Raw genomic sequence first — 22,023 nt, forward strand, 5'->3', positions numbered from 1 at the left:
GATAAATTTAGTAATAATTATGTAAATGTAATATTATATTCTTTATTTTTATATGTTATAAAAAATAATTTTATCATATACTATTAAAAATGTATTCATTGTTCACAAATATAGCATATTTATGTATATTAACATATATGATGTAATATTTAAATTACCACGGTTGGACCCCTTTTTGACCCCGGTTTAACCTTGGTTCAACCTTTATACCTTGAACCAGTGCCTTGACTGGTTTGATGGCCGGTCCGGTTTTCAAAACATTGCTTCTACCTATTGTCAACATTGTGTTCATCATTTTGTTGTTAGGTGAGTTCAATTTCATGAAGTCCATTCTCATATATTTTGTTTGAACTTATATTGAATTAGTATTTGTTTTTTTTAATTTATGAAAAAGTTTAAATATTTAAAAAGAAATTATATTTTTGAAGTTTCGTTTTTATATCTCAAAAATAAAAATTATGCTTGGAGATTATTCACCAATAAGATATCATTGACTTTTAGAAATTAATTATTTATGGTTATATCTTTTTCTTATTATTTTTAACAATCTATTTCTCATAACAAAGTAAGTTACAATACATAATTCTTATAAGACTTTATTTACGTGGAATCAGGTCATGAACAAGCAATGTGTGAGACTAATTTGATGGATCATTCTTTGTCATTGTATTTTTCTTTGCAAACAGTCGTGTAGAAAAGGAGGCATTTGTCATGATGGAGGCATTTGCCAATGTTTCTGTTGATTATTTATTTTTCATATCAATAATAAATAATTGGTGCAAGGAGCGCATGAATTAGCCCCAAATATACTTGCTTCCATAATATAAGTAGTGTTGTATCTCTATCATACACAAACAATATTATGAAAGACACAAATTTATATGAAAAGCTAATCTCTCAATATATGAAAAGAAGGTTTTCTAGAAACTTGTGTCACGTGTCACCCCCTCAATAGTCTAGTTTTCCTCCAAGAAAAAAAGACATCCCATTTCTTCTGTTAAAACATATGACCTAATCTATCTCTCGCCCTATTTAATAACCTCTAATATTACAAAAAAAATTATTTTTATTTTTAATTTCTTATAGAATATTTACCATAAAGTATTTTTAAGAATATATTAAATATTAAAGAAAAAATCACAAATTCAAAAAAAATTATTACATAAAAAAATCACAAATTCGAAAATATAATATAACAAAATTATTAAAGTAGTTATTTTTGAAAAAAGTCACAACTAACTTTTGTTAATTATTCTAATGTCATTAGTAACGTTTAAATGTCATATTAATACAATAGTTACTTTCTTTTTTTGAGAAATAGCTGATTTTATTGATATAGCTGAAAAAAAAAGCCATGAGAACATTCCTCTCATGTAGAAGATATATAAACAAAGTAAAGCTGCCAACTAAGAAAAAAATGGGGAAAAATAAGCAATGGAGTGAGCCTCGTCAAAACTTCTCCAAGGGAAAAGCCAGTGGGAAAAACCCAAGGAGAGGAAAAAGAGTACTCAAACCAAGGCTAACCCCGAACAATAAGGCACAACAACTCAGAAAATGCACCCAGAAATACCCACGAAGAACCCACAAAAACAAATACTCTAGGGAGCAAAATAGAGCATCACGGTCTCTGAGCTTAAGAGAGATAGCTGACAGTAACTACCAACTTTCCTTGAAATACCATAAATCAATTGGATGCTCAGCCCCCCTTTTCGCAAGTTTATCTGCTTCCCCATTAGCCTCTCTATGGATGTGGTTCACCTTCAAGCAGTTTGTCTCCACCAACCATCGATCAATCTGGTTTAATTTGTTCAGCAGTTTCCATGGTCTATTGCAACGATTATTGACCCACCGACAGCTAAGGAGGAATCACTTTCGATGATTAAGTGTCTAAGCTGCATTTGCACACAGAACAGGAGAGCCTCATGGATGGCGTGAACCTCGACTTCGAATGCATAACCTTCTCCAACGTTTTTAGAGAAAAATCCAAGAATGATATTTGCATTGTTTCTTAGGATCCCACCAATACCACATCTCCCAGGGGAGCCTTTCGCAACCCCATCCACATTGATTTTGATTAACCCCGCATCAGGAGGAACCCAAAATGGTAGACCTTAACATAGAGGGTTTTGAGGCAAACCTGATAGATTCGAAATTTCTGGACAGCTGGTCTATACTGTAAGAGTTTTGGCGAAGTAACTCATGAGTCCACCAACCGATGCGCAGGAGATGAAAAACCCATATTTCAGTGATATTTAATGCCTTCTGGTTAAAGCAGATATTGTTCCTTTCAATCCATATTGACCACGAAATATTGTTCCTTATTATGTCTTATTGTTTATTTTAGTTAAGATTATTGATATTATTTAAAAAAATTAATTAACATATTTATGCACATTTAATGCAGATTAAAGGAAACTAGTTCATTTTGGCTTATATAAATGTATCTCCTCCACCTCTTAGTACTCATACAAGGCAGATAAATAAGAAAATTATAGTTATTATTCACGACACATTTGGAGATGATTGAAGCTAGAAGACTTCTACCTGTTGTCAACATTGTGTTCATCATTTTGTTGTTAGGTGAGTTCAATTGCATGAAGTCCATTCTCATATATTTTGTTTGAACTTACATTGAATTAGTATTTGTTTTTTTTTATTTATGAAAAAGTTTAAATATTTAAAAAGAAATTATATTTTTGAAGTTTGGTTTTTATATCTCAAAAATAAAAAAATATGCTTGGAGATTATTCACCAATAAGATATCATTGACTTTTAGAAATTAATTATTTATGGTTATATCTTTTTCTTATTATTTTTAACAATCTACTTCTTATAACAAAGTAAGTTACAATACATAATTCTTATAAGACTTTATTTACGTGGAATCAGGTCATGAGCAAGCAATGGGTGAGACTAATTTGATGGATCATTCTTTGCCATTTGGTGACAGTTATCCATGGAAGTGTTGCGGTAATAACCATTTGGCTGATTGTGGGGCCCCTTGGTCTGGAAGCAATCACTGTATTTTTCTTTGCAAACAGTCTTGTAGAAAAGGAGGCATTTGTCATGATGGAGGCATTTGCCAATGTTTCTGTTGATTATTTATTTTTCATATCAATAATAAATAATTGGTGCAAGGAGCGCGTGAATTAGCCCCAAATACTTGCTTCCATAATATAAGTAGTGTTGTATCTCTAGCATGCACGAATGATATTATGGAAGACACAAATTTATATGGAAAGCTAATCTCATCAAAAAAAAAAAAAAAAGGTTTTCTAGAAACTTGTGCCACGTGTCACCACCTCAATAGTCTAGTTTCATTCCAAGAAAAAAAAGACATCTCATTTCTTTTGTTAAAACATATGACCTATTCTATCTCTCGCCCTATTTAATAACCTCTAATATTACATAAAAATTTATTTTTATTTTTAATTTCTTATATAATATTTACCATAAAGTATTTTAAGAATATATTAAATATTAGAAGAAAAAATCACAAATTCAAAAAAAAATTATTACGTAAAAGAATCACAAATTCGAAAATAATAATATTTTTAATTTAGTTAATTTTTATTATTTATTACGTGTGACAATTAAGTGAAAACCAATTCGTTACAAATATTGATATTTTTAATAGTAATAGACTAATTTTCTATTTTCATCTCCTATTATTTAAAATTAATTATCTACTTATATAATAATTTATAATTTAAATATAAAATACTTTTGAAATAATAATACTCTTAATTTAGTTAACTTTTATAGTTAATTATCACGTGTCACAACTAAGTGAAAACCAATTGATTAATTGCATAATTTTATTTAAAATATAAGCTATCTTCAAAATAATAAAATAGGCTAATTAATAAAATTCAAATTACTTTTATTTCATGAAAATGTATAAAAAATTAAATTTAATAGAATGATAAATTTTTAAATGTATTTTTTATTGAAATATAAATTTGATACATTTTTCCTTATTATATCATGTCCTTATCATGTGCACCCCAAACACATGATATTATAAGAGTCTATCATGCTCTTATCTTATCTTGTTGCTATTATGTTCACATATCATATCCTTACCACCAAACAGGACCAAAAGAGCAATAATACAACAATGCATCATAATTGTAAATTCTATAATACATAACGTGTTTGCTCACATATCTACAATCCAACAAAAAAAACATAAAAATAAGGCTTAAATATTCTTTTGGTCCTTGAAATTGTAAAAGGGAATCAAACTTGTCCCCTGTTAAATTTTCGCATCAAATTCGGTCCCTAAATTCGTTTTTTTTAATCTAATTAAGACCTTTTGCTTAATTTTCGGTCAACGGTCCAGTGCAAGCCTAGCCAGCCGAGGATGATCACGTAGACTTTTTTACATCAATTTTAGTCCCTTGAAAAATATTTTAATCAATTTTAGTCCATGTTCTTCCACATTCATCTTCTTCCTCTTCCACCTTCTTCCCCTTCCTCCATAACTCAAATCCTTAAACTCAAAAATTCAAAATCCTAAAAAAACTATATGTTAATCATATTCACCTTGTTCTTCCAAAACCTAGAAAATCAGAGGCAACAAAAAAATACTTTTCAAGGTGGAAGAATTGGGACTAAAATTGATTAAAATATTTTTCAATGGACTAAAATTGATGTGAAAAAGTCCACGTGGTCATGCTCAGCTGACTAGACTTGCCACTTAACCGGTCAAAATTGAGCATAAGTTCTTAATTTGATTAAAAAAAATATTCTACAGATCCAATTTGATTAAAAAAAATATTCTAGAGATCCAATTTGATAAAAAAAAATTCAGGGACTCAATTTGATTCCCTTTACAATTTTAAGGACCAAAAGGTTATTTAAGCCTAAAAATAAAAACAAATAAAAAATGCTTAAAGATTTTTTTTCAAAAGCACAACTTTAATTCAGGAAAATAATAATTATGAGACCAACTCTCTCATATGAGTTATCTATACAGTAAATCGTGAACAATCCAAGTCTAACCAAAATAAATCAACAGAAGGTCAAAAGGTCATAGAAGAGAGAACAAGGTGATGGTGAAAAGGGTATATAGGTGGAAAGTGGTGGTCATAGAACAGAGAAAATGGGCATGTGAGATAGAATAAGAAAGAAAATCATACTTAGACGATGGGAAAAAAACTCTCACTAAGGAGGAAAAATCCAACTGAAGTGAGTGAAAATCTCTCATGAGGAGAGGGGAGGTCAAAGCTGAAACTGTTATTTGTTGGGAGAACAGCGACAACAAACGGTGGAAAAAATATATATAGGGTTTTCCACTAGGCTAGTTTAAATTAGAGTTTTTTTTTTCAAAGATTATTTTTTACACACCCAATTTACTATTTGTACACCATGGTCTCATGTTTTTTTTGTTTTATTTCAAAGGAAAAGAGTGTGTGAATACTGAATAGTAAATAAGGGCGTCTAAAATGTAATTTTCCAGAAATTAGAGGTTTTTTTAGGTCTCAATGGGTCACGAATGTGGGTAAACATTGCAGGCGTTGGGTCTGGGCCATGTCCATAAGTTTAAGTTATCTATACAATAAATCGTAAAAAAAGTTGGAAAAAAAAACGAACTTCCAGTTTCAACAAGAAAGGTTCTAACAATTGGTACAAGAAATATGGACTCGGTAAAAAGATCTAAGAATGGTTCATTGTGATTTTGTTTAAACATAATAATAATAATTTATATATAAAAAAAAATCTTGCGAGCCTTTTTAATCTATTATCTAAGTGTGAGGTTATTTCTCACTAGATGTTAGTATGTTTCTTCTTCTGATACACTTCTATGCGTAGATTGATAGAGGAACTTATTTAAAGAAACCACAATTTAAAACATATATTTCCTCTTGACCAAAACACACTGTAACGTTCTTGGAAACTTGATACAATTTATTAATTTATTCAATAATCACATACATAAAAAAGGTATATCTAGGCCTTCATAAGAAAACACGTATGATTATATATTCAAAGAATTCAGAGAATCTAGAGAGAAAGGTCTAAGAACATAAAGATGAGGTATGGTACCTAGAGTGATGAGATTGTCATGTGAGAATTTAGAGAGAGAGCGTGTAACTGCTTAAAAAGAGAATGTAACTGTATTTCAAGTTTGTTATTTCTCAAATGAGCTAAAAGTCCCTTACAATTGGTAACCGCCCCCTATTTATATGCTCCGGGTTGGGCCTAGCGTCCCTAACTATCATTAGTGGGCCAATTGGGCCTCCTGGGAGAAGGCCCAACTCCCTGGCTTGTGCGTCGCCCTGAGGCAAGCGTCCCTAGGCGAGGGCCCCTGGGGTTTCGCCCAGTCCACAAGACACCGAGCTCGAAGTATGAGAGCTGAGAGTGTCTTTAAATAATTGGGTCGACAATCATGAGAAAAACTAACTAACGCTAAAGTCTAGTGATCCAAAATGATTGCCGACATGGCATGGTAAGTAAAGCTTAAGACTAATATTCCGATCTACTTAACAAATCCCTCTGAGCCCTACGAGTCCACAAGTAGGTTTGTGGCGACAGCGCTTGGTTCTCGCCCAACTTCAGCTGTGACCGTCGTGAGTCATTGTGGCTTGACGCGTGTTAAGCCACGTGTAACACTTCGAGGAAATGCAATAAGCCAGCGAATCTGCAGAATCCCAAGCACTGCCCTTGAAACGTCCCTTCAAATCATGATGGAGCCTATCAATTTGAATTTACGCCAATCAACGCCAGCCATTGTAACTTTTCATTTAATGTACCGCCACAAATGCAAGAGATTTTCGGATCAGTTCGCCGATCTTACTGGTTTCCAATATCCCGCCTTTCCCTTTTCCTTGTTCCTGCGGCGGTGCGCTCGGCTCTGTTTCCCTTGTCTTCTCCGGTTTGCCCCGGGGTTGCTCAAATGTTCCCCATCTGCTTCGTTCACCGCCGCCCTGTTGTAGATTCAGCTGAACCACATCTTGCATCACTACCCCTTTCTAAAGAGTCGGCTTCCTAAACCTTGGCAATCACCAGAGCGCCGCATCCTTCTGACTTCAATTAAAGAGGTCAAAATTGTCCTCCAACAACTTCTCTAGGCGCCTCTTCTCACTAGCCGTGAGCCTGGGCTCAATCGCCAACACTCCTCTGCTAAATTTGTACATTTCCAAGTCCTCGATTATGTTCACCTAGCGTTCCTCCGCATGGGCATCAGTGAACTGCCCATCTCTTCCCGTCCTACCATCTAGCCTTTCCTGACCTCGGCTGCTCCCCAGTCTCTTATTCTTTTGATCAACCATCCGCTCCAATCTTCCTGCGCCGCTTCGGCCCTGGCCTTGCGCACGCCCGACCAACCTTGATCGCCTTCTAAGATCTCGATCTCGTGGAACCTGTGTCCAACGCTAGCTCCTTTCTTTCCATACAAACTAAGACAATTGTTATAGAATTCCCTCGCCCTCTGTAAGACCCTGATCTTAATAAAGTATTGTATTATTATTTGAGATAAATAATATATGTGAAGTTTAGTGAATGATGATTTTGTTTGATTGATGTTTGTGGAACTTGTGATTTTGAGATGAATGTGATTGAGTTTAATTAAGAGAAGACAATGGTGTTTATTTATTTATTTAATTCAGTGTTTATTTAATAAAAATTGAATAATTAAATTTATTTCAATTAACATGTGAAGGGAAGAAAAGGGTTTTGAAAACCCTAGTGTGTGGTTGGGCTGCCGGCCACTATAGGGGGTTTGGGGGGTTTATTTTGTTTTAATTCTTTTAAGGCTTAAAGGGTCCAAAGACCCCTGAAATTACAAAGGGAATCAAATCCAGGACCTAGAAAAATTTTGCATCAAATTGAGTCCCTAGATTTTTTTTTTTTAATTCAATTAAGGCCAAAGTGTGCCAGAGCTCAATTTTGTCCTATTCACCTTTACCACGTGGCTTTTTTATTTATTTTTAATTAGAAAAAATTAATTAAAATTAAAATTTTAATTCCAACTCATTTATTTAACAGAAAAAATAAAATAAAATCACTAATTTAAATAAAAACCTAATCTAATCAATCATAATCCCTAATTCATCATCTCCCTCAATTCGTTCTGTGACTTCTGTCTCCCCCCCCCCCCCCAATTCATCATCTCCCTCAATTCATCTACACTAATTGGAAAATGGTTTTTAATTTCCCCAATTCATCTAATTAGTGGTCAAAGTCCAACCAAATTTTAGTCAAAATATTTCCCATAAATTTCACCTTGCTTATACTGAACTATCACACCATCCATTTAACAACAAAAATGATGAAAAAGAGCATGCAGAGCATCTCAACGCCATGGCTATGGCGACAGGGGGTTTGGGGTAAGGGGGTGGGGTGGGGTGGATAAGAGGGTTTTCGAAGAAGAAGCTGAATGAATTTTCTCCATACCCACTTCATCTCTTTCTTCTGATGTTTGGTTTGTTGAGGGTGGGGTGGGTTTATGTGTTCGGTTGTGGCTTTGTGGAAGGCTACCACCTCTTCTCCTTCCTCTCCTTTCAGATCCAGATCCAAATCCCTAATTTCGTGTTCAATCTGCGATCTCTTCGGAAGCAACAACCCATGTTTATGATTATTAGTATTAATCAATGTGTCTTCAATTATTACATAAGGCTTAAATAATTAATGACTATTTCTGAGTTAGCTAGTGCAAAATTATCTTTCATTTCATTATTAACATTGAAAACTAAACCATACCTATATTACATACATAGCCTATGGAATTTGAGTTATTGGATTGTAGATGGTGTCCATTTTGCCCATTTTAGGCAGGTATCTCAGAAGAGAATATCATTTCCGTTTCAGAGTATTGAAATTCAATAATTCAAGCTACAAACTTAGATGCCACTTTTATTTTATTTTATTTTTTGGTTTGAAAGGGACCATCTAAAAGACTACAAAAGACTACTCATCCACATACTATCAGATTTGTAAATTAAATGCATGATTGAAATTGACAATAATTGTGAGACATGCGTCCAATATTTATTTTCATGCCGATAATAATTTGGCAAAATGTATACGAAATAAAAGTGTCATTATAATTTCCTTAAAAGAATTAAGTGTAGAAAAAAGAATCATATGTGACCTGTCCAGGAAATGGAATTTCTAGAACTACATAAACGACAGGTTTTTCTTTATTTATACTATATGAAGCAACAATGTAAAACGCTAATGCAAAAGAAAGACATGCCGTGCGTTTTGTAGTTTCACAGTGGACGATGTACATGAACATTGAAGGGAGTACATATTCGACTTCTGATTTTGTTTGTTTATTACCTTTCGGTGACTACAAAAGCTACTCTTCACTTTCTCTTGTTTAGGAAAAAAGAAATAAAAAACATAAGTGAAATGGGAAGGAATTAGAGAAAGAACGTGAGAAATAACAAATGGCAATGGTAAGAGAATCTTTCACATGCAGCCTCCATTCAAAGTTCACGAAAATAGAGCTCAAACTGGCCACCATGCATAAATGCACTCTTTTACCAATAAGGGTTATTTCTAGTAGTAAGTGAGCACAATTAGTTCCAATAAAAGTGAGCACAACTCATGAGGAATTATTAAAGTTTAAATTTTGAATAAAGCAATTGTTTAAAAAGATGATGTTAGAGAGAGGCTACTTTCCCAATAACATATTCACTGTAGAATATTTTGATCAAAGGAAAAATAGAAAAGAAAAAGCCTTCCAATTAATTTCACTTTGAAAATCATTTTGGACAACGATCAGATCAAGATGAATTTGGAAATTTAAATATGGCTACTGGGTCTGTTTAACAGCAATGGCACTGCTGGTATATATAATGTGTGTTTTAAAATCCAGAATGTTTTCACGTTTAGAATAGAAGTGGTTTTGGGAAAAGTTACCCAGATAAGGAGTGATTAGACAAACATATTAAGTAAAATCAATAATAACTGTTTTGCGGGGCTTCAAAAACACCGTTAAATAGGTATGTCGCGTGAGTCGTGCGTCCAAAAATCAGGACCCTTTTTCTTTATAGGGACTGCTCCATTTTCATGCAATCTGGTATGATGTATATAAATTAAAGAAGGTGTTAAAGAATGTTTAAAAGAGTACGTACTGTGTGCCAAGCTTAATTTAGGGTATATAAAATTGAAGGGGGTTTGGTGGGTGATCCTATTATATGTGAGAAAAGGAATCAAAATCCCATAAGAACAGAATCTTTCATTGGCGCCCCAAGTGAAAGTGGCGGTAATGGATTCTTGTTACCTTCCAACTAGACCACACACATGTGTGATATGGAGAACAGTCACAAAGCCACTTAGAGCGTGCTGTGTTTGAGAGCAAATCCCCTGTCCCTTTCCTGAAGTTTTGCTTTTCCTCCCAAACTTCCATTATTGCCAATAGGCCATGACACATTGTCACATTCATACATACCTTGTGATCAACTTTAAGTTCTGAAACTTTATGTCTATTCTAATCTCAGTTATGTGATAATTAAGATTAGGATTGGTCGACTCAACCAATCCTACAACCAAGCCAGCTTTTAATTTTTAATGTTCCATTATTTCTACTAACCATGACCCATTAGACATATATATTTGCAACTAATTGTTGTCATCCATTTTAGTTTTTATAGAGGATTATGTCATCCTAATTTCACATTAAGTTCAAAAGATTAAGATTGTCAACAGAACCAATCCCAGAACAAGCCACTAGATTAATAAATTAACCATTTTGTTGATAAATTGATGAGTTTGTTTAATCATCAAACATCTAGATTGATGTTAGGTGATAAGTATTTAATATTTAGGACCAGGCTAATATTATTTATTCAATTTTGGGTGCATCCCTCTGTCTTATAGTGCATGGTTCCTACTTGCTTTGCATAATTTGGCTTTTATCCTACTTGATGATCTCCAGTCACATGCTGAACTTCGATATTTATCAACTTTGCTTACCACAAAGGGAAACCACTAGTGAGGGAAGAAAATTTATTTAAAGTTCCTTATACTTCTGTATCAAACAATGACATATTAATAGTTCTATTAAATACGACAAAATAATATTCTAAGTGGATAATATCATTTAATGTTAAAAAATATTCACATATTTTTATTATTATTTAATTGAAACTTGAAATTTGATTATTTAAATAACAAATCATCCGAGTGTTGTCCTACAGTTAAAACAAATCAGCTACCCGAGATTGTGATACCCTATTTGTGGAGCCCTTTGATCAAGTCCTAGAAAAATAGTGGATTCCGGTACTTAGCATCACCTATGTGGACGTTTGTGTTGGGTATATGTGAAGGATGCAGGTCGACATGATTAATTTCGAGTCTCGAGTGAGGTTTAAGCTTTGTGTATGAATATTGTTAAGAAAGCTAGCCTCATGAGAACATTTATATATTATGTCCATTCTAACATGATTGACTCTCGTATATGTACACTACAAGAAAAAAAAGGATTTTGCGACGCTTCTGGAAGCATTTTGCGGTGGTTAAAATCGCCGCAGAATGTATATTGAGGCGTTTCCTTGAGCGCAGCAGTTACGAGTGTCGGGGGGCGTTCTGCGGCGGTTTTGACCAACCGTTGGAATAACCGCCGCAAAATATAGCGGCGGTTAAAAGCGCCGCAGAGTCTATATATAATTCATTCCGCCTCTGTTTTGCGGCGCTTTCTAACCGCGGCAAAGTTTAAGAGTGAATTTTGACTCAAATATAGCAAATGTACTAGCACTTTCATCCACCCAAATGTATTCAAAGGATTCATAAAAAGAAACTTACAAAATAGAATTAGGGGGTCACATTAACATGTCCAAACAAATAAATCGTAAAAGAGTATACGATCAAGTACAACTTACAAATAAGTGCTTATCACATAATAAGGGTGGATAGGAGATAAAACAAAACACTAAATATAACTAAATAGAAGTAGGAGGTCCATGATTTTGAGGCTGGTAACTAGCGAAGGAAGAACGTCTCACTCCTATCGGTAAAGCTAAATAAACAACTTGAAATGATAAGTAAAGAAGCATAAGTAACTCCTATCGGTGAAGCATGATTATTTGAATATTAGCTAGTTTTAGATGATGTTCCTTGAGTCAAGAACAAAGAGAGGTGTAAATTAATCTTGAGATATGATAACTTGAAGACTTTAATATAGAAGCATCTCATAAGATTAACTGATGGAGTTCATATATTAAAGAAAAAAGTGGGAGACTAATTAAGTGCAAACCCAAGAAACCAATAATAATCAAACTTGCACTCTGTCAAGGGTGGAAGCTGCTGGTACCAAAACTGCGCCGGATGTCGTCATAGCAGCGATTGGAACACCAGGTTTCATGGATGAGCTCAGGAAGCATGATAATTTCCAGCAAACAGTTGGGGTTTTCCAAGGGAAACCTCCTGATAAGTGTTGATTATTGGACTTTTAGCCTGGGGATGGCTACTCCCCCGTCATCAACCGTTTTCTATGATAGGCTTTGATGATGTAAAAATTGTTTCCTGGAATGTTAGAGGGGCCATGAATGAGCATGGTAAGCGGTTTCTTAAGGAAACTATCAGGGTTAGGAAACCAGATATCATCATTCTGGTGGAAACTCGGTGCCAGTTCCAGCGGGTTCGCTCCTTTTGGACTTCTTTGGGGTTCTACCTTCAGTTTATTTCCGAAGCAGTAGGTTTCAGCGGAGGCATTTGGGTCTTATCGAACGATGCGTCTGCCCTATCCTTTCGTTCCTGGGATATTCACTCTCAGATAGTTACTTTTGAGATTTGGCGGGCTAACTTATCTTGGATATGTAGTGCTGTGTATGCTTCTCCTATCCCGGTGATAAGGGAAGAGCTCTGGCATCACCTCTCAGGCTTACGCAACAATATTAGCCTTCCTTGGCTACTGGTTGGTGATTGGAATGAAATCCTCCATCCTAATGAGGTGCGGGGGGGGGGGGGATTTCCTTCCTAACAGGGCCTTGCGGTTTGCTTCAGTTCTGGAGGAATGCAATCTGGTAGATCTTAGCATGGTGGGTGGCAGGTTTACCTGGTTCCGGAAGGTAAACAATACCTTGGTGTGATCTAAAAGACTTGACAGGGCTTGTGGTGATACATAATGGCAGATAGCGTTCCCAGAGGCTCATGTGGAAGGGCTAAACCGTATTCATTCAGACCATACGCCCCTTCTTGTTCATTGTGGACCTGCCACGAATCGTTCTGGTCCTCATCCTTTTCGGTTCATGGCCTCTTGGATAGATCATGATGACTATCGGCCCCTTGTCATGAATGCCTGGAATAGAGGGAATTGTAGTGTTCAAGGTAAACTTCTTAAGGTGTAATCTGATTCTATTTCTTTCAACAAAAATACTTTCGGTAATATTTTTAAGAAAAAGAGAAGAATTGAGGCGCGTTTGAACGGGGTCCAACGGGAGCTCAATCATCTTATTACATCTGATCTGGTGCGGTTTGAATCAGAGCTTCATAGAGATTATAGAAGCATCCTTAAACAAGAGGAGCTGCTTTGGTTTCAGAAATCTAGAGAAAACCGTGTCAGGTTTGGGGATCGCAATACTTCATATTTAATGATTCGTCGGAAGAGAAATAGGATCCATAAATTGAAGCTCGAAAATGGAGACTGGTGCTCAGATGCTGGGACTTTACGGGGAGAAATTCTGAACTATTTCCATCTCTTTTTTGGGGCTCGGCCTGGATATCATGGGACGGCCCAGTTACATTCGAACGTCCCTATTCTTTCGGAGGCTGCAACAACCTCTATTATGGAGTTAGTGGATAAAGAGGAAGTGCGCAAGGCATTTATGTCTATGAAATCCTTTACGGCCCCTGGGCCGGATGGGTTCCAACCAATATTTTTTAAAAAATATTGGGATGTGGTTGGTGAGGATGTTTGGCATATGGTTCATGATGCTTTTGACACTGGTCATGTTGATGCTAATATTATGGAGACTCTCATTGTGCGCATCCCCAAAGTAGATTATCCTGCTAGCATTAAGGAGTTCAGACCAATCAGCCTCTGCAATGTAATCTACAAGCTAATCACTGAGGTCTTGGTGGCCCGGGTGAGACCTTTCTTAGATGGAATCATTAGCCCCATGCAAAACAGCTTCCTACCGGGTCGAGGGACTATGGATAATGCCTTCCTAGCTCAGGAAATTATCCATCATATGAATAAATCTGCTGCAAAGAGAGGTAGCTTAGCTTTTAAAATTTACTTAGAAAAAGCTTATGATAGCGTCTCTTGGGATTTCCTACAAGAGACTTTGGTTCTGTTTGGCTTCCCTCCGACCATTGTCAACCTCATTATGTGTTGTGTCACATCTTCTTCCTTGTCCATCCTTTGGAATGGAGATCACCTCCCCGCTTTCCATCCAGGGAGAGGATTGAGACAAGGTGATCCTCTGTCACCTTACTTGTTTGTGCTTTGTATGGAGAGGTTTTCAATTCATATCCAGTCTCTTGTTGACCAGCATAGGTGGAATCCTGTGAGGCTCTCTAGAGGTGGTCCACCAATCTCCCATCTGTTTTTCGCTGATGATGTGCTTCTCTTCTGTAAGGCCACAGGGCAGCAAGCCCAACTTGTGGCAGAGGCTCTTAGTTTGTTTTGTGATAGCTCCGGTCTGAAAATTAATATTGCGAAATCTAAAGCAATAGTGTCCAAGGGAGTGAGTCACGCTGTTCGCAATGAGATCAGAAATCTTGCTCCGATTCCCTTTGTCAATAACTTGGGGAAATATTTGGGTTTTTCCCTTCAAGGAGGGCGTAGAGGACGAACCACTTTCCAATTTCTTTTGGACAATATTCAAAAGAAATTGGCCTCTTGGAAAACTAACATGTTAAATTTTGCAGGTAGAGTTTGTTTGGCGAAGTCTGTCATTGCCTCAATTCCGACATATTCGATGCAAGTGAATGAGCGGATAAATCAACTTATTCAGAGTTTTATTTGGTCCCGACACAATGGTAGTCGTGGGTGGCATGTGGTGAAGTGGGATACTGTTACTAGAGCCAAAGATTGCGGGGGACTTGGTATTAAGGACATGCATGGTGTTTAGCACTGCGTTACTCGGCAAGGCAGTGTGGCAAATGATTCAGAAGCCCGATAAGCTTTGGGTTGAGGTTCTCCATCATAAATACGTGGGGGAGGGGTCAATCCTCACTGTTCAGGCTAAGCAACAAGATTCAATGTTATGGAAAGGAATTCTTCGTGCAAGGGACCAAGTGGGTGCTCGTGTTGAGTTCAGAATTGGGAATGGGAACTCATCGATATAGTATGATGACTGGGGTGGGATGGGACCTCTGGTACATCATCTTCCTTATGTGCACATCTCAGATACTAATCTGAAACTAAATGACCTAATCAATGATAGGAAGTGGAACACAAATCAGCTCTATACCATGCTTCCCCATGAAATTATGCAGAAGTTGCAAGACCTCCAACCCGTGTTATATGCAGCCAGGAATGATGCTTGGATTTGGAATAATAGCCCTACTGGAATTTATTCTGTTAGAGATGCATATGCGTGGCTAAGTTCGTTACGCCATAATCCAGTGGATGACCGCGAGCTTGGTTGGGTTTGGAAGCTCCATATTCCTGAGAAGATCCGAGTTTTTGTTTGGTTGATCATGAATAATGCTATCAAGGTAAATGAGCTCCGGTTCAAATGTCACTTGACAGTTGATACAACTTGTACGAGATGTTCAGCTGATATGGAAGATGGCTTGCATTGTCTGAGGGACTGTCCTCAATCTTGGTCGTTGTGGCAACGTTTGGGTGCAACGAACTGGAGGAACTTCCACGTTAACAATCTGATTGTTTGAGTTTCCTCTCTAGCTCGCGGTTCTCATGGAATTCAGTTCCTGGCGGGCTTGTGGGGAGCTTGGAGGTGGCGGTGCAATTGGTTGATGGATCCGCAGCCTTGGTCGTTTGACGTCGCTTAGAGGAACATAGTGCATGATCATGATGACTAGGTTCGGTTTGTGGAGTCGCCCGATCTGTTACTCGGCAATGTGTGGACTCCACCCCCACAAGGCACTGTTAAATGTAACTCGGATGGTAGTTACAGACCCGTGGAGCATCGCCATGGTGGAGGCGGCGTAATCAGAGACCACCAAGGCCACTGGATAGTGGATTGTTATTCAGGAGGGGTGGAGGGGAGTGCTTTTCAGGCGGAAGCCTTGGCGTTGTTGAACGTGCTCCGTCTAGCTTGGGATAAAGGTTTCCGTAAAGTTCATTGTGACATTGATTGTGCGGATTTGGCTACAGTCTTGGAGGATGTCTCTGCGGTGCAACTTCATGAAGACTTTATGGTGCTCTCTCAAATTTTTGGTATCCTGCAGCAAGCTTGGGACGATAAGCTCTCTTGTGTGCACCGGGACAGTAACTCAGTAGCTGATCTCCTGGCCAAGCGTGGCGCTTTTGGCGACTCTAATGGGCTGTGGGTGATAGATCATCCAGATCATGATGTAGAGTACCTTCTATTGAAGGATTATCTATCCGTTCCTTAGTTGTTTTGTTTTCTTTTTGTAATTTTTCGATGTATAAAAAAAAAAACTTGCCTCTGTGACAATTAAATTTTATAAAGGCCCCAATTGCAATCAGCCCCCAGCAAGTTAAAAACCAATTGACTATTTCAAAACAGAAATGATGCGGCACACAAAGAGTATGCGAAAAGAGAGAATAACTGATCCCAGGATCACATTGGCTATAGTAATCTTCAACATCTGCAACAGCATGACCAAGCAGAAAATGTTCATCAGTATAGAAAAGCTTTCAAAAACTTCATATATATAAGTAAACATAAAATGCTGAATGACCAACACTAAAAATTTGAGTATTGAAAATGAATCTTAATATAAATTAAGAGGAAAATATAAGAAGACAAGCATGTGTTTCCAAACTTTTGATGTTTTAACTTTGATTATGATACTTGGTCATCAGTTGTATCCACAATCATTTGATTATGATACTTCCAATTACCATTCTGAGGAGATTAATACTCCTCAAAGTTCAGAAGATGTGGTTTTAACTTTTAAGAAGACACAAGCATGCAAAGAAAGAAAACCATGCATTTATCCACAATTCCAATTTAAATAACTTTTTGTTTTTTTTTTATCATCCAATTTAAATAACTTTAAAACAAAGCTAAAGCAATTTATTATGGCTTTCCAATTGTAGCAAAAGCGAAACAGGAAAAATTCATTCAATTCAAGAATGAAAAGAAAATTCACCTGGTTAGGTGGCCCTTGACCTCCAAACTATTGAAATTAAAAACCATGAAATGAGACTAACACACAACACATATATATGCATTTTATATTCATTCTTTTAAACAACTAAATACATAGAAACAGAGAAACAGAGATATACATAAGCCAATGCAATTGATGTGGAAATTTACAGGAGCATGAAAGTGTAACATCTAACAAACATATACATATGATAGATAGTCATTGAGCCACATACGATCTCTTGACACTGAACGATAAATCTTGACATATCTCTACGTATATGTACGTAAAATAAATATGTAAGAGAAAAAGTTTGATGCACCGATTACACCGTCAACCAATCAGATTTTAAGGATGTGAGAAAATCTCTCTTTTCATTTAATTTCTTTAATTGACATGTCACATCCTTGAAATCTGATTGGTTGACGGTGTAAAAAAACTTTACACCGTCGGTGCATCAAAATTAAACTCTAAATGTAAAGGACATTGCTGTCGAAAAATAAATAAATGTAAAGGACACGTACACTAAATGATTCTTTAATTTATACTGATAGAAATAGAAAGTAGTTTTAAAGAGAAAGAAAATGTTGGCTTAAGTAGGGTGATGAGTAGGATCCACGAAACCCAAACCCATCAACATCCAAAACATAAAAGAAAGAAAGAGCATCCCCATACTTTCATTGCCATGAAATTACATACTTCCTCATATAAGCTGTTTTCTTTTTCTTTTTAACATAAAGATAAAAATAAACCAAAGAACTTAATTAGCATATTTGAACAAACTTTACATATTTACTTAAAATCAGTTCTTTTCTGTACAAGTTAGTGGGGGGATTTGATAAGGCTTTTACCATTTATAATTTTCTTTCTTTCTAGCTAATTTTACTTTTACTCACAATTTAAATTAAGCTACTCAATTTACATTAAGTAGTACAAGAAAAAGAGCATGTTTGTTGCAGTACAATTTTTGTTTGTTTCTTAAAAAAATTAAATTTTGCAATATCTGTAATGATTTAGAAGATGGAAACAACTATGCTCATGACCATCAGAAACCAGTTAATCACAGGGATGTGAATTTGACCCATGAACTTACTTGAGGTGTGAAGAAACGAGTTAATTATAGGGATGTAAATTTGACCAATAAACTTGCTTGACGTGTGAATTATCTTTAGCCTATGAAAGAATCACAATTCACAAATTCATTTATTGCGTTATGCATGTCAATGTAGCAGATATGATTGCTTGGCTGGCAATCATAGCTGCAAGTGTGGCTATCAAAAGCACTGGTCAGAAGAGATTTTACCAGTCTCACAAAAAGAACAGATTGAAGGAACTGAACTTATTATTAAATAAAAATTATTTGACATTTACAATTTTAAAGAATTACTAATGATGTTTTATGTGTCCCCGTAGGACAGCTCAAGTGGTAGGAGCTGGGGGACATATGAGTTAGGTAGGGGGGTCCAGGGATCGATTCATGGCAGGAGCAATTTATATTTCCGATGTACAAAAAAAATTAATGTTTTCTGTTATCAATAATATATTAATAAGTAACTATGATTACCGGGTCACCCCTCATGTGATTTTATCTCACACAGTACAAGAAATTTGGATGGAGTAGAAGAGACTTGTGCCGCACTAAAACCTACCAACGTTCATCCCACTGCTTGAAGTAAACTCTTGAGATTGTTGGAAAACTTCAGTAGAAACAGCAACAGGTCAGCAGCTTGAGCAAAATTGTGCAGCCATAATATAGCTTGAGACGTGTGTTGACACTATCCTTAAGAGTTTATTCGCCTAATACGCAAAAACTTCCCAAGATATAACAAGTTCTTTTAACCAATGGTTAGGACAAAAACACAGTGAAAAAGTAAAGTTTACAACCCAAATATAAAATATTAGAAAAACATTAATATAAGAAATAGTTTTGCCTTGTGTCTTCTTATCTAGTTTAATTTTTTTGCCCTTGTAACATCCACACACACACTGACACACATACATACATATATATATATACATATTATATATGTATATATATATATATATACGTTTAAACAAAACTGATGAAACATTAATATAAAACACATTAATTTAGAATGAAAGAGACGAACGGTTATATAGGCTGTAAATGAAACAATTAACTTGGTAGAGTAAACTTAAAAAAAAAAAAAAATTTATAACATCCCATATGCTTCCTAACACGCATAGTGTTGGTAAGAACACCATTATTACAAAGTTTCCACATAAAAACCCGAGTTCGCTGTGGTCCTTTCATACTCTAAATTGCTTTCCATAAGTTCTCAGTAGACCTTTGGATAGGACTGTTAGCTAGCTATCATCTCGAATTATTTCTCACTAAGATTCATTTCATGAGGAAACGTGGGTTAGCAGTAAGCATGCAGATTAGAAAAGTGACAAAGTGACAAACTAGCTAGCTACATGACAAGTTATGTTCATTATCATATAATATTATCATCTATTGGAAAGGTATATATGTTAGAAGTCACCTACTTTATTATTGTCACTTGGTCTTAAAGGGAAAATGCGCACAAATTATTTTATAATAATTTGATGCAAACAAAAACTTGCATATATAATAGCATTTCTTGTTATACCAAATGAAATATTTATAATATCAAGTGTGAGAGTCACATTCTTATTATTACCTATAAAATTCTGAGATACGAATCTTTACCATTATAATACTAATACTTTTATTTGAACTCCATTATAATACTAATACTAATACTAATCATACGACTATTATCACAATTTTTCCAGCTTTCCAGCTGGCCAAATTCAACAACCACCTTTCCCTTTTTTTCCGTTGTCTTGCTAGGCAAAAATCAACACCCAATCTGCTATACCAAAAATCTTAATTCTTTTTTAATTATCAGGAATGAGCTTATCATCACAACTCTAGAAGAGCTGAAGAGGGATATTTTATGATGCATAATTTTTTTAATTTGTTTCAAAGATGGAATTGAGACATGGGTGTATTTGGTTGTTGAGTGGCCAACACAAAAACAAATACATTTTCATCTTCAAACTACACTTTATATGTATTTGTGTACTTTAGAATTGATTTTGAAACTTAAATTTACAAATAGTAAATCAACCCCACCAAGAGATAGGTGAGTAATATAGATATAAATATAGTATATGAAAATAGTAGCTTTTTTTTCTTATAGAGTACTATAAATTTATAGACCTACGCATGAAGTTTATGCCCTTCCTTTTGCTTCGATTCTCATTAATTTATTTCTGACTAAAACCAAAGTTTGTGATGTACACTGAGACATACACGCTGCACGAGGGCCTTTAATTTGTTCTCTTGCGCTTTTTCTCAACCCATTGAATTTGACGATGAGAAGGAGAGGACGAAATGTGAAATAGGAATCAATGGTGAAGATTCCTTAGTGTAAAATTTGTTTAACCCAAGGAAAATGGGAGGCCTTTAATATACGGTTGATCTCTAAGAGCATCTCAAATGGTAGAAACTTATTTTGAGACTTAACTCAATTTTTGTGGGCCCAAATTGCCACATAGGATTTAAGACACTCATAAGGTCTTCATGCATATTTCACTCTAGTGGATGAGATTTTATTTTACTTTTGACTGGACCCACAGTACCCAATATATTTATATTATTTATTTCCCTCCCTAATTTTCACTTTGGTTATGGTATTGAAGGAGAGAGAAAAAAATATTATTTTATTTAAGATCTCACATTTGAGAGTACCTGTGCTAAGGTACGGATCTTAGCTTTTGCTAAGATCTCATGCCACGTAGGATAGCTCCAGTGGTGAGATCTAATAAGATCCATATCTTATTTTAAGGTCCCAAAATAAGGACTCCATTGGAGATGCTATGCTAGTTCTTAATTCTTAGTTCTTAGCACTATTCATGTGGGCTCGTATTACCACATGTGCTTAAGCAACTCTCAAGCAATTTTGCTTCAACCATGAGTTCTTAGTTCTTAATTCTTAATATTTGGTCTCACCCACCACATTATTCATACTTTTTATTTTCATAAAGTAATAAAACAAAACTCATAAAGTAATAAAGTAATTTGGATGAGAAAGAAAAAATAACTTTTTATGCTAAGAACTCAAAAAGTAAAACTTCTTATATAAGAACTGAGTTCTTATTTTTATGAATTAAGAACTCCATGTCAGTACCTCCAATTGTTAAGAACTCAGTTCTTAGTTCTTAACTCAAAAATAAGAACTAAGAACCTTGCATTGGAGATGCTCTAATATGCACCACTTTTAGAGTGGTGCAATTTTACACCACTTTTTTTAACCTGGTATAACAGTTCAACACATTTTTTTTAAAGAAATTTAATATATAACAAATTTTTAATGATATTTTTTTTTAAAAAAATTAATGTGTTGACCTATTATAACCGGTCAAAGTAAGTGGTGTAAAATTGCACCATTCGAAAAGTGGTGCATATTAGGGAGTCCCTTAATATACACAAATAAAAATTTGTGTTTAGTTACACAAGTCCCTTTTTACCTGGTATAGGAGGTTTTCCGGTTTTTTTATATAAAAAAATTCAAAATACTTATTTTCTTAATCAAACATTAATCTTTAATCTTCAGAAAATTTCCAAAACATCTCTCTCACCATTCCCAGATCCCCAATTCACCTCACACTCCCGAAACCATTCCCAGATCTGATTCCACAATCTTTACCCTACCACTTTTGTTCAAGCTGACACCTCCACTGTTCTTCAATAGAAACCACCACCGCCACCACAAGATCCATTTCAACCACCAGCATCATCATCCAAACACTTCAACATCCCACCCA

This window comes from Lotus japonicus, chromosome 1 (genome assembly GCF_012489685.1).
Source record: "Lotus japonicus ecotype B-129 chromosome 1, LjGifu_v1.2".
In the NCBI taxonomy this organism is placed as follows: Eukaryota; Viridiplantae; Streptophyta; class Magnoliopsida; order Fabales; family Fabaceae; genus Lotus; species Lotus japonicus.